Here is a 19,689-nt window from a genome sequence, read left to right on the forward strand (position 1 = left end):
CCAATGTTGTATACTTGGTGGTATATAGTGGCTCCAGGTCCATGAAGCTGCAGCTGCAGTTTAAAGAGTCCTCTTTGTACACTTTGTGGGTGGTGATGCATTTCACTAAGTTTATCTGCTCTGGTGATTTGCCTTGGGTTTGCAGCTTGCTTGGGTGGAGGACACTGGGCACCAGGTAGGTTTGGCTTTGGCATTCATTGTGCAGCTTTCTTTTGCCACACAAATACATGGTATGGGGAGTATAGTTGTGGAGTGGGTCAGAACACACTCTAAAGTGTTTGCTTTCTCGCATACTAACCCTGGGACGGATACTCAGAGTGTGGGGCACAAGACTCCAACCAAGTGAAGTTTCCCTTTTGTTTCTTTCACTACTCCAAAGTTAAATATTTCTGAATTTGTCCTGGTCTTTGTATATTGTTTTTCTGGTGCCCTCTCCTTCCTTTGTAAATTGCCTGCCTCTCCTCGCAGCCATGTAGTTGAGGTTTTATTTCAGATTCAGGAATGTGGTGGGTATCTCCAATTCACCATGTAAGAGTCCAAATTTAAGGAATCTTTGGGTTGACGAATCAATAATTTGTGCTGCTCAGAAATACAATTAAGTTGGAGGTAACCAATTAATTCAGCAAATACAGACTGATTACATATGGTTGGTAACAATGAATGTGGTTCTGGATACTTTTTATCCTGATAATCCTTGCAATTTAGCATGGTACAAAAATAATTATTGTAATGATCACACACATCAACGTTTTAAAAATATTTTTTGTAATTACTTGCCATATGGACTGTGATAGCCGTGGTTATTTTCTCTAACTAAAATGAGTATGGAAAACTTTGTAGGGATCCCTTTGTCACTACTTAAAGTGGTGACTAGCTATTATTTGTAACTTCCTTTGAGAATTGTTATACCTCTTTATATATTCTACTTTGCTACAGAAATCTTAGATAATAGTTTTGTCCAATACATATGGATAGCACTGACTGCATCTAAGCATTTTTACATGTGAGAATGTTTTTCTCTCCCTTTCTGTGTTGTTTTAAGAAAAACACAATTGTTTCTGGAGTCTGTAAAGTCAAAGATCAGGGTGTCAGCAGATTTGGTTCACTTTCTGCTTCATACATGATGCCTTCTGGCTATATCCTTACCTGACAGAAGGAGCATACAAGCTCTTTCAGACTTCTTTTATGAGGACACTAATCCCATTCTTTAGGACAGATATTTCATGATCTATTCATCTCCAAAACGCTGAAGGACCTTACCTCTTAACACATTGTGGATTAGGTTATGACATTTGGATTTTTGATGGACACAGATATCCAGAATATAATATAGTCTTCAATAACTAACTTTTTGATTGAATGGTTAAATTGTTCTTCAGATAAAAAAAATGATAAATTTGTGTTCAACAGCTCTTTTTTTATTCCTCTTCTTTAGTAGTTTATCTTTTAGTAGCCATACTATTTTTAAGATTTTAGGGATAGATAAGTGCATCTACTTTGAAGACTCCTTTGAATTTCTTTGGCACATGGAATATTTTCTGGAAACTTATTCCAATTCTTTGTATTTTTTGCTAAATCCTGAATCATAGTAATAATTTCCTTTATTGCCCTAGTCCCATTGAAAGAGAGACAAGATATATTTCTAAACTAATTTGTCACAATGCCACCATACATATTAGACATTCAATAAATATTTACTAATTCAAGAGTTAATTTCTCCTCTTTTTATGTCCTTGTGCATCCTTAGCATTCAGCTTATTAACTTTTCCTCCAGAAATCCTTAAATTGTTTACCTTAGGAGGATCACATTTATTTTGCAAGGGCCTTTTTCTCTTTTTATTTTCTTCTTCTTGTCTAGTTTATATATATATATATATATATATATATATATATATATACACACACATATATATATTCGTAAGTGTATATGTATACAATTAAATGGTTATATATTGAATTAGGAATATCAAATGTCAGTCTTTGTTTCAATATACGAACATAGGATGTACAGTATATATTTCTAGGCTGATTCAATGTATCCTTTGTCTCAATGTAATGATCAATTAGTTAGAGCCAGTGGATAGAAATTATATGGATATTTGTGCAGTATTTTCACATCTTCAAGTTTTTCAAAAGTGTCCTAAAATACTTTATTTTTTAATATAAATTTTAAAATATTGACTATTTGTGAAATTTTAGATCAGTTTCCTACATTATAACTTTCATATAAATTATACTAGTAGCTTAGATATACTTTCAAATTTAGTTCTTGTTCTTTCCTTAGACAGCAATATATCAGGTGTTTTTTCCTCTTTTGTTCCTAGTAGAACAAAAAGACTGATAGTTCTTTGAGGTCAGGAGTAGATACACACACATACACACACACACACAGACATCACATACATCTTTTTCACTACTTTAAATGCACAGCATAAATAATAGTGAAGCCTTGACATGATGACTCCTGAATAGATAAAAAGGGATGTTCTGATAATTAGTCCTGAAGGCATTGTGAACATATATAAAATATGTAAGTCTTAAAATCTAGTAAGCCAAATGTTTTTGACTTTCCAACCCTAATATTGTAAATAATATGTAAATATCACAATGCATCACCCTGCACAACTATTATATGCTAATAAAATTATAAATTACATTTTCCATACAAAATGTATTTTTCTACTAACATCCACAATTTTCAGTATGAAATTTACTATCCTTTTTTAAGCTAAGATATATAATAAAACACAATGTCTATGATATTACCTTCAGTGAAAAATCATTTTGAATTGTTAGCTAATTTCTGTTGATCAAATTTTTTACAAGTGCTAAGATCACACGTTTATTTATGTCTTATATATTACAGAAATATTGTAAATATTGGAAAAACTCAAAGAATCAATGGGTTTTTATTAAAAAATGAATGTGTATTTTCTCATTATTCCAATCTCTTCTTTTGCACACTGATATTTCCTCCAAACCAGCATTCCAGGGTTTTGTTGTTACCTTTCGTTAAAAAGAATGCATTTTATTAGCTGTTACACTGGAAAGGGGTATTCAGTTTATTTGATGAAATATCTGATATTTTGTTTGTTCATAGGATAATCTTACTGTTTTTATTTCTAACAGTAATACACTTTTTCTTGGAGAGATGTTGATAATTTCTTCTTTATGACCTCATGTTGCATAGCATATAATGAGAGAGAAGAAATGAATTTCAAGTCTTCCTGCTAGATACAGGAAAGAATGTACTGTAAGTAAGCAAATAGCAGCAGATATTTTTTAGAGTGTATGAAAAAAGGACTTACCTACCCCTGCAAATCCACTGATCAAATTTGATCTGGATAATTTTGAGTAGGAACTTAAAATAATCAGAAAAGAATGTTTTCTGACTCTGAAGCAAAATTACCCCTTTACAGAAAATAGTGGCATCAAGAATGGCCAAGAATTCCAATGTAGATGGTCAAATTCAATTTTAAATAATGGAATTTATCATGGAAACTGTAGCTTGAGTACATTGCATTACTGGCTATTATTTTCTCTTTATAAGAATCCAAATATCTATGTAAATTTCACCATGTATCATCTGTATTTGTGTTGTATCAATAAGTGTGTAAAAACACAATTATTTATCATCCTACAGAATGACTTCAAACATCTACATTTTTCACTAAATTCCTTTTTTTCCTTTATTGTTGTGCTGAGTGGGAGTACTTTGTGGCATTTGCAAAGGTTCTTAAAATGGATCACATGTATCATACTGGAATTCACCTTGTCCACTGCTTTCCTTTATCCCCCTCTCAAGAATAGAATTTCAAACTCAAGTAGACCTTAGTAGATGATATTTTTTATAGCATATAAAGTATCAAAAGCCCCCAAGTCATCACATTTGGAAAAATTCTGAATAACACATATACCTCTATGTGTATATACATATATATGTATATATATACATATATATGTGTGTATATGCATGCTGGATGTATAGGTGTTGCATTTCACTAATTCATAAAATTATTAAAAAATTGTCTCCTTTTAAATGCTTTTTTGTGGATAGCTGGACAACAGAAAATATTGTATTCTTGTAAATAATAACAAAATTTATGCAACAAACATTTACCTGTGTTCAAAGACTCTTACTTTTCAAAATCTGTCATTTTGAATATTTGATTTTCTACTAAAATCAAAGTCTACTTCACAAGTCTTTATACAATGGAATAAGAGTAAACTCAGTCAGTAATATAGGAAAATATTATTCAATAAAATCCCCAGAGGTAATTAATATGGATAAAATCTTTTGTAATTACTTTTATGTTACGTGGATGAAAACCATAGATACCTTTGTTCTTATGTATTTCTTGGATAGTTTTTCCAAGTTCTAAAATTTTGGATAATGTTTTCTTGAAAAGACAATAAAGTTTCAAGAGCAATAAGAATTAATAATATTTTATCTAGAGGTTGGCATAGAAATACAATAACAAAAGCAATCCAACACATTTTGATGTGTTTTTCCCATTAGCGTTTCCCATATCAAGTATAAAAAATTGATATGAAAGACTGTAGAATTAATATTCTTGTTTTTGTGTTCTATAATGAAGACACTTTCTTTGAATACAATAATTTCTCACATATCCATTTAGATAAGAATGCATCTCCAGCAATAATTTATGTCTGTCTACCTTGACAAAGCAGAGAATAAGCTAACTTCATACAGAATTATAAAGCTGAACATGTTTTCAAAATGTTTTATGAAAAATAATATAAATTCTTTTAGAGAACTTAATAAAATACCCCTTTAATATTAATATATTCTGAAATTATTTAAGTCAATAATTTTGAAATATGCCTTTACATTAAAAATAAATTATGTGGGAATTTTATGGGAAAGTGCAGAAGCAAGACAACTCAGTTCAAGCTGACTGTATTTCTCCAAATGATCATTTCAGTTTAATCTTACTGCAAAAATCTGCTTCATCAAAACTGGCAGTCTGAATACAATGTCTTATCCCAACTTGGTGAAACAACCATCCCTCTTGAAAATTGCAGATTTAGACAATCCCAATAGATTTTTGCAGTAGATTGTCATGAATAAGAAATAAGCATGATAATATTCCCTATATTATTCTACAGTATGGAGTTATTCTAGTTGACATGAGTTAATTCAACAGAAACATTTAAAACCATGGAATTTTCCCAGCCTCAAAGTAGAATGAAATTCTGTCCCTTGCAGGTAAATGGATGGAACTAGAGAACATCATCTTAAGTGAAGTTAGCCAGGTTCAGAAGACCAAATGCTTCATGTTTTCTCTCATATGTTGAATATAAATCTAATACAAAAAAAGTAATATTATGGAAAATAGGTCATACTAAGGGGAGGTCACTTACTAGAGAGGGAGGATAAAAGAAGGAAATTAAGAAAGTGAATATAATTGATATACTGTCTACACATGAATGAATATAGATTTTTTAAACCTGTTGAAAGCACCATAATAAGGGGACTACAGTAGAAAGAATAAAAATGGAGAAGATGAAAGAGTTTGTGTTATAATACATATATACATGTCACAAGGAAACTTCCAGTGTAGCTATCTTAAACGAACAAAAGTATCAGGTTTTTTTCCTTTTACAAAATTTGAGAACAGGAAGATCAAACAGGTCCTTTGTGGGAGATGGGGGGTGGGCAAAAATTAGTACCAGTGGGAGGAAGGGGAAGGTTGGGAAAGACTGTGGGAGGTTGAATACAGCACAAACACTGTGCACACATGTGTGTCAATGGAAAAATGATACCTGTTGAAACTGTTCCAGGAATGGGGGGAGGGGGAGAAATGGAGAATGATGGAGGAGGTGAATTCAAGTATGATCTATTTGATATATTGTAAGAATTTTTGTAAATGCCACAATATACCCCCACCCGGCACAACAGCAACAAAAAACATTTAAAAGTAGATGGGAATATAAATTACAACACATTAAGTGAATTGCAAATAAAGAAATTAATCTAACAATTCCACTCAATGTAGTGTCATGTAGACATCTTAAAACTTTTCCTCAGTAGGAAGGAACAAGTCTTGCCCAGGGGGAAGGTTGACATCAGTAGGAGGGGAGAGTTGTTGGGGAAAAAGGATAAGAGGTTAATACAGTTGAAAAAAATGTGTACACATGCATGTAACTGAAAAAACCATACCTGTTAAAACATACCTCCATACCTCCAAGAGTCCAGTAAGGTGCAAATAATGGAAAATGGTAGAGGAGGTAAATTCATGTATGATATATTTGATACATTGTAAGATGTATCAAATGTAAATCAAGTGTAAATGTCACACTGTACCTCCAACCATCACAACAATAAAGGGAACAAATAAAAAATAAAGAAATCTCAGCAAATATACACAAAAAAACTTTGTTCTTTTGCCTTTGACCAATTGAATTTTTCTTAATTTAAAAATTTACAATAATTTTCAATTCTCTTTTAAAATAAGACACTGAATATAAATGGAAATATTTTCTTGCTACTCAGTTACACATTTTCCAGGATCTCCTCTTTCTCCTTGATTCTAAACCTAATCGTCCATCTGGGTTACAATTCTTATACATTCCTGCTTTTTCATGAGTTAGATTTCCCTTATTCACTTTTCAACTTTGTTATACTTCTGCTTCCTAATTAGATCATTCTCATAAAGTTTTAGTACTATGTTCATCTTTGCCTTTTCAAAAGTAGCTGATAAAAAAAAGTCCATATAGATGAACCAATTTGGGTTATAATACATATGTACCTGGAAATATCACAAAGAAACACACTGTATAGCTACATTAAAAAAACAAAAATGTCTTTTTTTTTCATAAACATAGAATAGGAAGGAAAAATAGGACCTGTCTGTGGTATTAGTATCAATGGGAAGAGGGAGGATATAAGGAAAGGGTGTAGGAGGGTTAATATGGTGAAATATTATATACATATATATGTAAATGGAAAAATGAGACTTGCTAAAACTATTCCAAGAATGGGGGGGGGGTAAAGGAAAATGATGGAGGAGGTGAATTGAACTGTGATATACCATAAGGACTTTGTAAACGTCACAATTTGTTCCCATTATAACAATAAAAATAATTATTAAAAACATGCAAAGTCCCTCTATGAACCATTTTTTCTCTTCTACTTTAAAAACAGACATCTGGATAAAGTTGTAATCATTCTCCTGTTTCTTAATCCTGTTCTCCCATAAATCTAAGGTATTTTATCTACTGCTCCTGTATAGGCAATCATCTTGGTGAAAAATTCAATAGCCACCTTATCCAAATTGGTGATCTGTATTATTTGAGTTTGTTGGTATTACCCTTTTACTTGAAGCATCTTTTTCCCTTCCAGCAATTTATGATGTCAAATTTTCCTAGCAAAAATGCTTTGTCTTCCTTATTATGCTTATGTCTTCTCTTCAACAAAATTAGAGAAAAGGGCAGAACAGGTTCTGCCTGGAAGTGAGGGGGGGAGGGAGGCAGGGAGGAAGGGAAAGGGGAGAGGGGAAAGGGGGGAGAGAAATGACCCAAACAATGTATCTACCCACGTGTTAATAAATGAATAATAAATTATTTTTTTAAATCCTAGGTTAATCAAAAACCAGTTCTAATAACTTTTGTAATCTTATTTTCTTTTTTTATGTTTCAATGTTTTTAAGAATCCTACTTTTCTCTCTTCTTATATTCTTTTCAATTGAGCTCATTAAGCTGAACACTTCTAGTTATCAACCCTAGAAGTTGTTTGTCAACAAGTCTTTTAGTTCAGAGTGCTCTTTTGATCTGTAAATCTACATACACTATTGTTATGAGGGCATTTCAGCTACCTGAAAGTGGTTGTTCATATCATTTTTTCATTAAAATTTTCTCATTTCTTTGTTCAAATCTCAGTACTGCAAAGAAAATATAAAAAAAAAAACTAAAACAGAAAGTGGAAAGTAGATAAAGAATAAAAACTGTTATAGACATTCTTTTATGTTATAAACTATAAATTATATGTGGATATCCTCAAAAGTAGATGAAAAATTGGTAAACTGATGAAAAGTTCAAAATATATGAAGAAAAGGATTAAAAGTCAATTTTGGAAGTTATAACAATTTCAAAACACTTGAGAATTTCAAAGTTATAATAACAAAATAAAGAATAAAATACAGGGGCGAGGGATAAAGCTTAATGGCAGTGTACTTGCTTAGCATAGCATGTGGGAGGTCCTGGGTTTGATTTTCCAGACACGAAAAAATTCAATACATGTAGTCCCAGACTTAAAACAATTTCAATTACAATTTTCTGAACTTTACAATAGTGTGGAAAAAAAGTGACATAGATTCAACAGAGATTCTACTTTGGATTTTGTATTTTTCTTCAGAAGTTACCAATAATAGTTTTGATTCTCTTTTTACAATGGTGAGCAGTCATGAAGGAATGATCTCAGTCGCACAGCAATCAGTTAGGTGTATTAAGTACACTTGGGGCACTAGTGATACTTTCATGTTATGAAAGATTTGCATGAACATAACTCCATTGCAAGTTGAGATGCAATTGTATACCATATTAAAAACGGCCAAAATAAAGATTAGTGACCTAAATGACACATTACTAGAAATTTTGTACACAGAATCAGAATCAAAAAATAGAACAGGAAAGAGAGTGAGGCATAGAAAGTGTAGTAAACATTCTCTTACATACCTTATTGTTATGAGAGGCAGCAGAGAAAGTAATATTTAAAAAAAATACAAGCTGAGGGGTTTACAGAAGTAATAACACACAGAGCTTCATATCCAACAAGTTCTGGGTTTTTCTTAAAGTATTAATATTAAGGAAGTCATAACTCCATACATCATGGTAATATCACAGAAAATAAAAATAAAAAGAAAACTCAAAATCTGTTCATGAAAAACCCACAATGTATTGATTTCAGTGGGAAAACAAGAGTGGCAAATGTCTTTAGAAATAAAGATTGACCACAGAAGTATTGAAAACTCACTGTAAGAACTGAATAGTTCATTTAATTTTCTGTATTTGGCTAAAATGAGTCAAGTAAAGAAAAAATAAAAATGGGTTGATGCAATCAAAACCTGATTATAATACTCATCCTATACATGAACAATTTTTAAATAAAAACACAGACACACTGATGATTATTATGAATAATACCTCAACTGCAAAATGTAGCTATATTTATACCAATAATATAATGTTGCCAGGCTCCACTGGCTTACACTCGTAATACTTGTTATTCAGGAGATGGAGATCAAGAGGATCAAAGTTCAAAACCAGGGACCATATCTCATATAACCCTTCACAACAAATAGGGCTGCTGGAGTGGCTCAATGTGTAGGCCCTGAGTTCAAGCCCCAGTTCCACAAAATATACCAATAATAATAATAATAATTAATAACAATGTAGTTGTTAAGCAAATAGCTATAGTTATCATGTTTAAAATATTTCTTTTGTAAGATACTTGTCAAACTGTATTTTTCATGGCAACGGTAGATTGCAAGTGTGAGTACTTTTGAAAGTATTAATGATGTCATGCTATTAACATGGCCAAAGGTCATGAGAGAGAAGAGCTATAAAAAGGCCTAGAAAAGGGCTGATGCAAAGAGGGAGAAATATGTTGAATATTAGAGGAATAATTTTCTGCAACATTTTCTATCTATAAAAAATATCTTAATACCTGCAGGTATACAAGAATTCTTATTATTGCAATGGTACATAAATATAAACCTGTCCTTTTTTGAAGCATTAGAATACATCTAATAACATTATCCATGATTTTCATAACACTACTCACATTAATTAGCTCAATCACAGAATATATATTATATATTGAACACTTAATGCTCAAGTAACAGTGTCTTAAACATCAAACTCATCTCCCCTTTTTCAGAAAAAATGGCAAATTCATATTCTAATCTAGGTCCATCCTCAATTTTTCTGCTGTGAGTATTCTTTAACTTTATAAATGGAGTTTATTAAGTTATCATTCTATTGATTATGTAGCCTTTTAGAAATTAACTTTTTAAGGAATGCTTTGATTTAACATTTCGACAGTGTTTTATCTCATATATGTATATTTATTTTCTTGTGTGTGTGATCATACATCTGCAGTACAGATCTTAATAAATATTGTAGACATTAGATACAATGCATATATCAAAATTTTTACATCAAGAATACATGAATAAACTTCAGTTCAGCATTCATTTTTCTATAATTGCTAATGCTGGATTTCCAATTATAAAGTGACATCATAATCCAACAAATTTTTCTAGTTAGACACCTTCAATTAAGTAACTCTTCTCTTCACTGAACAAATTGCTGAAACTATCAGCTTAATTGACAAGATTTTTTAAAAGTCCCAATTCTCTCCATTAATGATATTATCACCCATACTCCTTCTAGAAGCTTATCTTTAACTTTTTCTACTAATGTTCATGTCACCTATTCTGCTACTTGAACCTTATCTTCAACTTGGCAACTTTATTGCAATCTTAAAATTATTCTGAACATAATATTTCCAAGACTCTCATTTTACCATAATTTTGAAGTCTAAACTTCCTTAATATTTTATAAGGGAATTCATTGCCTGGCTTCTGCAGTCACTTTACATTTTGCCTACTACACTACTTATCGTCTTTAGGTATTGCAAATTGTTTGATTATATAGTCAACTTTGTGTTCACGTCACTCATAAATAATGCTAGTTTTATAAACTCATGAGGCTCGCTTGTTCGCCAGTAGAAAGTGAAGTGAAAGATTATGTATGTGTGTGTGCATGTGCGTGAATATGTGTCTGTGTGTATTTATGAGAGAGAGAGAGAGAAAGAGAGAGAAAGAGAGAGAGAGCAAGATGAAGGAGATGGAGACAGATAGGAACACAAAATCCAGTGAAGGGAAAGTTTGTCTTGATCACTATTATATTCAATCATGCCATGGATTATCTGAGATGTAGTTGGTACTGGGTCTTTTTAAATTTGCTCTGCATTAAAATGAGAAAAATCATTTCCCAAAGTTTCTTTCCCTATGTTTTGATGTTACAGTTTGGAAAAAATGAAAAGAAACACCTGAAACTGGAAAGACTGACAAGAGATCAAAGTTTACTCCTTAAAATAGTTACAGCTAGGTTCAGGGATATGTTTAATCTTCATGGAGACTTTGCAGGGGATGTTTGGGCTCCTACTATTTTATGGTTTTATAGTGAAACACTTGATGGAAACTTTCTCAAAAAACTGGGTGTTTTATTATTACAAAAAGTAGTGTTAAATACAGAGATTTTCAGTCTGGGTCCTTGATCTTGAAGACTACTACTTCATTCATTTTCTTCAATATATGATTTGATACATTTCATTAGACATGTTTTCCCTGTGCTGGGTTTTTTTAGTTCTTGTAAAAGTTGTATTCAACATTTTCTCTATACAATACAACACATAAATTCTCAGTTTTCCTTTTAATGTTGTGCTAAATTGTCCTTCAAGTATATAATTTTATAATTAAAATTTGAAAATTACGTGGCATTATTCCAGAGACTCTTAGCATTTTCAGATATGTGTCAGTGAGTATGTAATAGAGATCCAGAGACTTATAATGATAGACTGGTTATATTGTAAGGACTATTTCCTAACTGAACCCAAAATTATGCCAGTATATAGCTAAGTTTAAGCATTCATGGAATCACATAAGATTTTTTTTTAATTTTGTGGTCACACAATGCAAATACCTAATTTGCTTTGCATCTAATGATAAATAACTCACAACATAGAAGCATGAAGAGTGCAGTATATAGCAAAATTGTAACAAAATTTATGTCACTTTTGTGTTCAATAATTTTCAATTTTTATTAACATATATTAATTACACAAAAGGACTGCATTGTTGCATTGTGATGTTTCTGTACATGCATATGCATAAAATGCACTTTGATAAAAATCAATTCTTCTTTCTAATTCTTCTTCCTCCTAACTCCACTTTTTTTTTTCATTTTTCTTTTATTATTCATATGTGCATACAAGGCTTGGTTCATTTCTCCCCCCTGCCCCCACCCCCTCCCTTACCACCCACTCCGCTCCCTCCCTCTCCCCCCACTCAATACCCAGCAGAAACTATTTTGCCCTTATTTCTAATTTTGTTGTAGAGAGAGTATAAGCAATAATAGGAAGGAACAAGGGTTTTTGCTGGTTGAGATAAGGATAGCTATACAGGGCATTGACTCACATTGATTTCCTGTGCGTGTGTGTTACCTTCTAGGTTAATTCTTTTTGATCTAACCTTTTCTCTAGTTCCTGGTCCCCTTTTCCTATTGGCCTCAGTTGCTTTTAAGGTATCTGCTTTAGTTTCTCTGTGTTAAGGGCAACAAATGTTAGCTAGTTTTTTAGGTGTCTTACCTATCCTCACCCCTTCCTTGTGTGCTCTCGCTTTTATCATGTGCTCATAGTCCAATCCCCTTGTTGTGTTTGCCCTTGATCTAATGTCCACATATGAGGGAGAACATACGATTTTTGTTCTTTTGGGCCAGGCTAACCTCACTCAGAATGATGTTCTCCAATTCCATCCATTTACCAGCGAATGATAACATTTCGTTCTTCTTCATGGCTGCATAAAATTCCATTGTGTATAGATACCTCATTTTCTTAATCCATTCGTCAGTGGTGGGGTATCTTGGCTGTTTCCATAACTTGGCTATTGTGAATAGTGCCACAATAAACAGGGTGTGCAGGTGCCTCTGGAGTAACAGTCTTTTGGGTATATCCCCAAGAGTGCTAACTCCACTTTTTAACAATTTGTAATTGATATCATTATTTTACCATCTCCCAGAGTGTTTTGATCATATTCACCACCACCTCACCCTTTCAAGACTTTTGTCCTTTCCATCCTTCTATTTGCCACCCCTAAACAGTCACTTGTTTTCATCCATGTCATTATATTATTTTAGGTCTAGATTGTGCATGTGAGAGAAAACATGTGAATTGTCTTTCTGGGTGTGGTGTACTTTGCTTAACATAATGATCTACACTTCCTTTCATTTTTATGAAAACAACATAATTTTGTTCTTTATACCTGAAAAATTTTATATATACTTTATCCACTTTCTTTACCCATTATTGGTTGATGGGCACGTAAGACAATTCCAAACTTTGGATATTGTAAGTAGTTCTGCTACAAACCTGTGTGAGCAGACACCTCTGTTGTATTCTGACTTATATTCTTTAGGAAAAATGTCCAGGAGTGGTATAGCAAGAATACACAGACGTTCTGTTTTTACTTTTTTGAGGGACCTCCATTTAGGCCACACTAATTAACACTCTCACCAAGAGTGTATAAGGGTCCCTTTTGTGTGCATTCTCACTGCATGTGTTGTTAATTTTCTTGATGATAGGCATTCTGACAAGGATGAGAAACAATCACTGTGGTTTGATTTGTTAGTCTCATATGGCTAAAGATGTTGAACAAGTTTTTATGTACTTATTGACCATTAGTACTTCTTTTGAGAACAGTCTGTTCAATCTACTTGCCCATCTATTATTGGATTGTTTGGTTTTTTTGGTGTTTAATTTTTGCAACTTGTCATATACCCTGAATAGTGGCACTTTATCTGATAAATACCTGAAAAGGCTTTCCTTCCATTCTGTACATTGTTTCAAATTCTTGTGACTATTTCCTCTGCTGCACAGAAGTTCTTCCACTTAATAAAATTCCTTTTGTCAATTCTTACTCTTATTTCCTGAGCAGTTGGAATCCTTTCAGACAGGTGTTATCTCTGCCTATAAATTCTAGTGTTTTCTTGTAATATTTCAAAATTTTAGGTTTCACTAAAATCTTTGATCAATTTTGAAATAATTTTTGTACAAAGTGAGAGGTACATATCTAGTTTCAGCTTTAAACATGAGAATATTCAATTTTCCCAGTACCATTTGTTGAAGAGGATGTCTTTTCTCCAAGGTATGTTTTTGATCCTTCATAAAATATCAGACAGCTATAAATGTGTGGTTTTATTTCCAAGTCCTCTATTCTTTCTATTGGTCTTCCTGACTGTTTTTGTGCCAAAATCATGCTCTTTTATATTATAGCTCTGTAATATATATAAATATATACATATATATGCACATATATGTATATATACACATACTTACATTCATATATTTTTGTTGTTGTTTTTTGGTGAGACAGGAGTTTGAACTCAGGATTTTGGCCTTGCAAAACAAGAACTTTAGCAGTTGAGCCATGCATCCAAGATCATTTTTGTCTGGTTATTTTGAAGATATAGTCTCTCAGACTATTTGTCTGGGCTGACCTTGAACTGTGGTCCTCCCAATCTCAGCCTCCCAAGTAGCTAAGATGACAGACATGAACCACAGATGCTTAGCTATACAATTATTTGAAGTCAAGTACCAAAGTTTAATATTGTAACAATTTTAATCTTATTATAATTACTTTATTGGCATTTATTGATGATGTAAAACTGGTGCTTTTTGTTCTAATGTTTTTAGGTATTATAGACAGATAATTTTAAAATCTGGATCAGGGAAATGTCTTAGGTCTTGTGGCAAAAGAGAACTAACTTTGAAGATGGAATTAAATTTGAGAATTATCTGACCTTTAAAGTGAATTATGATAAATCATGTAGATAGTACAATGTGGTCATAGTAATCTTTACAAATGCATACTGGAAGAGAATGAGTGCCAGTGAGACAAAGGGATGATTGAATGAGGTCTCTGTCTATTTTTGTTGGCTATCTATATGGAGGAATTGAATCACAAGCATCAAAATGTCATTGGTTCTAAGGACTAGGGTAATGAATAAAATGGGCTATCTCCTAGAGCCTCTGGAAAGAGTCTAGCCCTCTCTACTTTTAAAGTAAAACCCAGCTAGGCCAATTTCAGACTTCTGACCTGTAGAACCTTGAAATTATAAACTTGTGTTGTTTTAAGCTGCATTTGTTTTAACTTTTTAAAGCAGAAATTGAAAACTAGTAAGCTATAATCTATTCAGAGTACATAAAATCATGTATGGAACCACCAATATCATAATAGTGTATAAAATACACTGAAGTATTTAGGATGGGTAAGATACAGGTTAGTAAAGAACAATGAAAAGCATATAGTGTGCAATATTGAGTTTCTTGAGTTGATAATGTCTCTAAATGTTCAAAGACTGATGAATTAATATATTACAAGATGAAATTTGATTTGCTGCAATTGAACAAAATCATTTAGTTTTATAATTACATGTTTTTTACATATATTTCCAGACAAATGAGTGTTTTTTCTGTTAGAAATTATCCCTTAAGATTAAATAAAACACAATATTAACAGATTCATTTATTTTTACACTGTTGAAATTATTGCATCTTATTATTAAAACTGTTTTTCATTTTACTAAATTATTGAGGGAATATAATTAAATTTCTGTTTTCTACTTGCTGTGTTTGTGCACACCTACACATGTATGTAACCAAAATAGTAAATATTTTTGAAAGTAATCTATGATCATTGTCAAATTTGTAAATACATTATCAAATTTGCAATTATAGAAAAATATACAAATGAAGCAGTTTATTATTGTGAGGGTAGGACACTTGGAAACTATAGTATAACTTGTAATCACAAACTGGAAGAAAATAATATATCATAAAATAAAAATATAAGAAATATATATTTCTCTGTTCATATTACTACATTAAAGTAGTAAAAATGCATTAAATGTATGTTCATTAGATTATGAAAATAGGAATAAAAATAAAAAACAGCCAGAGTGAAAGCATTGCTCTCTAATTTAAAAAAAGTGTTCCATAAACTTTAGCATTTCTCAGTCCACCAGAATTTCAAAACTCCCTGTTTCTCCTCTTCAATATAGTTTTGAAATTCCTAGTCACAACAATAAGACAAAAGCAAGAGTTAAAAGGGATTCAAATACGGAAGGAAGAAGTCAAACTATTCCTATTTGCAGATGACAAAATTCAACACCTAGGAGACCCTAAAAACGCTACCAAAAACTATTAGAAATCATAAACTCTTTCAACAAAGTAGCAGGATATAAAATTAACATATAGAAATCAGTAGCCTTCCTCTATAACAACAACAAACACATTGAGAAAAATATCAGGGAAACAATTCCATTTATAATACCCACAAAAGCAATAAAATACTTGGAATAAATTTAATGAAAGACACCAAAGAACTTTTTAATGAAAACTATAGATCACTGAAGGGAGAAATTGAAGAAGACATGAGAAGATGGTAATACCTTACATACTCATAGATTGGTAGAATCAACATTGTAAAAATGACCATACTACCAAAAGCAATCTACATGTTCAATGCGATCTCTACCAAAACTCCCATGACATTCTGCACAGAAATAGAAAAATCAGTCTGAAATACATATGGAAATACAAAAGACCTCCACTAGCCAAAACAATTCTGAGCAAAAAGTTCAATGCTAGAGGCATCAAATATCTAATTTCAAACTATGATACAGAGTCATAACAGTAAAAGTAGCATGGTATTGGCACAAAACTATGCAGGAAGACCAAGGGACCAGAAGACCCAGACACAAGCCCATGCATCTATAGCCAACTGATCTGCAGTAAAGGAGTCCAAAAACACATGATGGAGAAAAGACACCCTCTTCAAAAAATGCTGCTGGGAAAACTGGATATACACATGTAGAAGAGTGAAACTAGATACCTGTCATTCATCCTGTACCAAAATTAACTCAATGTGGATCAAAGACATTATCATAAGACATAAAAGTTAGAAACAACTTCAGGAAGCAGCAACAAATGCTGGGGAGGATGTGGAGAAACAGGAGCCCTTACACACTGTTGGTAGGAAGGGGTTATATGGACCAAAGTAAAGTATACCCATAGTGGGCATATGTTGAGATGCTCCTTTGAACATCAACTTAAAAATTAATAACAAAAACAGGACTGTAAAATAGGTACAGCATTGGGGACGGTGCTAGTGGGAAGGGGAAGGGTGAATGAAGGAGATTAAGGTGATGGTACATGGTAGATAGATTTCAAGTACCTATATGAAGCAGAGCTAAGAAATCTCTTGCAATTGTTTTAAGGGGGGCAAGAAGAGGGTTAATGGGAGAGATGATGGGGACAATGTAACAAATGTACAATATAAGTCTAATCAGAATTGTCATATGAATCTCCCGTATGACAAATATATCCTAATTTAAAAAAAAACTCCATTTGTGCATAAACTTAAAGAAACCAATGACCTACACACTAATCTGTAACAAATTAGTATTTGCTATTATTGCTATAATTTTATCTACCATTAATATGGAATTTCATTTAATACCATTTTCACAATAGGCAATTTTGTGAAACAAGAAAGAAAAGAATAGTTAAGTCATTGTGAGAGCTCTAAGGCTATATATTTCTTTCTTAAAGATTCCTCAAAATATTATTTTCTTAGGTTTGATTTTTCTGTCTCATATATTTCTTAGAAATGCAAGATATGTTAAGTTTCTGTATTCCTATAACCAATATTTTCCAATGTCTATACTATTCAAAGCAATGTACATATTACATATTCAATAAAATTCCTTTCAAAATAGCAATGACATTCTTCAATGAATTAATGAGTGAATTCTTTTAAAAGTCCTAAAATTTATCTTGAGACACAAAAATAACAAATAGCCAAAGAAATCATGAACAAAAAGAAGAAAACAGGAAACATTATACTACCTGACTTCAAAAAATACACCACAATGCTGTAGATACAAGGTAAGCATGATAATGACACAAATGGAGACACAGGAACAATGGAACAGAATACACAACACAGAAGTAAACATCTATAGCTGAAGGACATTTTGACAATTGTTCTAAGGATACACACTGAGCAAAGGATAGTCTTTTAAATAAACAGAGCTGGAAAAATTGGATCTTCACATGTAGAATAATGAAAAATTAAACTCATTTGCTGGTTAAAAAGTTAACTCAAAATGGATTAAAAGCATAAATTTAAGAAGGAAACAACTGAACTATTAGAAGAAAACAAAGGTAATGTACTTTAGGACATTGAAATGGGCAAAGCTTTTTGTGATAACACCCCAAAAGCACAAAAAAACACAAAACTTAAAATGGACAAATCTGATTAAAAAGTTTCTGCAGAAGAAATAAAGCAATAAACATAGTATGAAACTTACAGAATGAGAAAAAATGTGTTCAAGATATAAATCTGTCAAGAGGATAAAATATAGAATACATAAGAACTCAAAAAACCTCAATACAGATCTAGGAAATGAATCAGTATGTTGAAAACACATCTGCATATATAATACACAAAAGAAATTTTATCTTAAACAATAGCAAGTATCACTTTTCTTAAAGAACATTTGTCTTTGTTTACAAATACTGCAGCAGGTGATAAAACCTAATGTTTTAAACAGATTGCTTAGAAAAAGACCAGAAAATGCATGTACATCTTAAACAGATTGCTTAGAAAAGACCAGAAAATGCATCTGCATTCTCATGCTCATTGCAATACTATTCACAATAGGCAAGAAATGGGAAGAATTATAGTGTGGATCATCTGATGACTGGATAACTAAATATCAATCCATAAAAAGAAGGAAATATATTATTTGTGACAACAAGGATTAAGCTGGGAATCATGTATTAAGTGAATAAGAAAAAAATCAGCAGCTTTATGGGTGTTGTGGCAAACACCTGCAATCCCAGCATTTGAGCAACTGAAGCATGTGGAACTTGAATTTGAGAATTTCAGGCCAGCCTGTGCTTCCTAATGAGATCCTATGTCCACAAATCAAACAAACAAACAAACAAACAAACAAAAAGAATGAGAAGAGAATAAACAGGAAATAATTAAGGAAAAAAGAACAATAAGTCTAAATCTAAATAAACATTTCTTCTAAAGGAAATATACAGGAGGTCAACAGGTGTATGTCCAGTATTATTAATCATAAGAGAAATGCTGATTTCCCCTCATCCCAGTAAAAGAGGGTATTAACAGAAATATTAAAGGTAGCTAGTGCTGGTGAAAATGTAGAGAATTGGGAATCCTTGCACACTGTTTATGGGAATGTAAATTAGTACAGCCATATGGAAAAAAGTTTAGAAGTTTCTCAAAAACATAAAAATAAAATTGCAAGCTGATCAGGAAATTCCTGTACCAAGTGTACATCCCTAGGTAATAAAACTGTTATGTCAAAAATACATCTACAATCCCATTTTTATTGCAACACTATTCATAATAGCCAATGAATGGGAACAATTGAAGTATCCATTAGTTGATGAATGGTCACTATTTGGTAAATATTTGAGGAGACAGATATGTTTTACCTGACAGAAATATTTATAATGTATACACGCATTTAAATTGAGCAGGGTACCCTCATTGATCTGCATAATTTTATGTTTTTATCCAGCAAATAATATATATTAAGTTCAAATTTTAAAAAGAAATTTCATGAATAAAATTCCATTTCAAATTCTTGAAATTGTTTTGAATGAAATGTTGCCTTCCTAATCTGAGACCTGCTTACCTTTTCATGTCAGTTTTTTCTGTCATTCTCTTCTTGCAGAGTCCATATTTCAGCAGTGTGAATGTCTGATGATACCCAAACACATTCTACCCTCATTCACCACTTTCTTTTTGCACAAGTTCTTCTTTTTGTCCATTAAAACAACAAATGACC

Source organism: Castor canadensis, chromosome 6, assembly GCF_047511655.1.
Source record: "Castor canadensis chromosome 6, mCasCan1.hap1v2, whole genome shotgun sequence".
Classification (NCBI taxonomy): domain Eukaryota; kingdom Metazoa; phylum Chordata; class Mammalia; order Rodentia; family Castoridae; genus Castor; species Castor canadensis.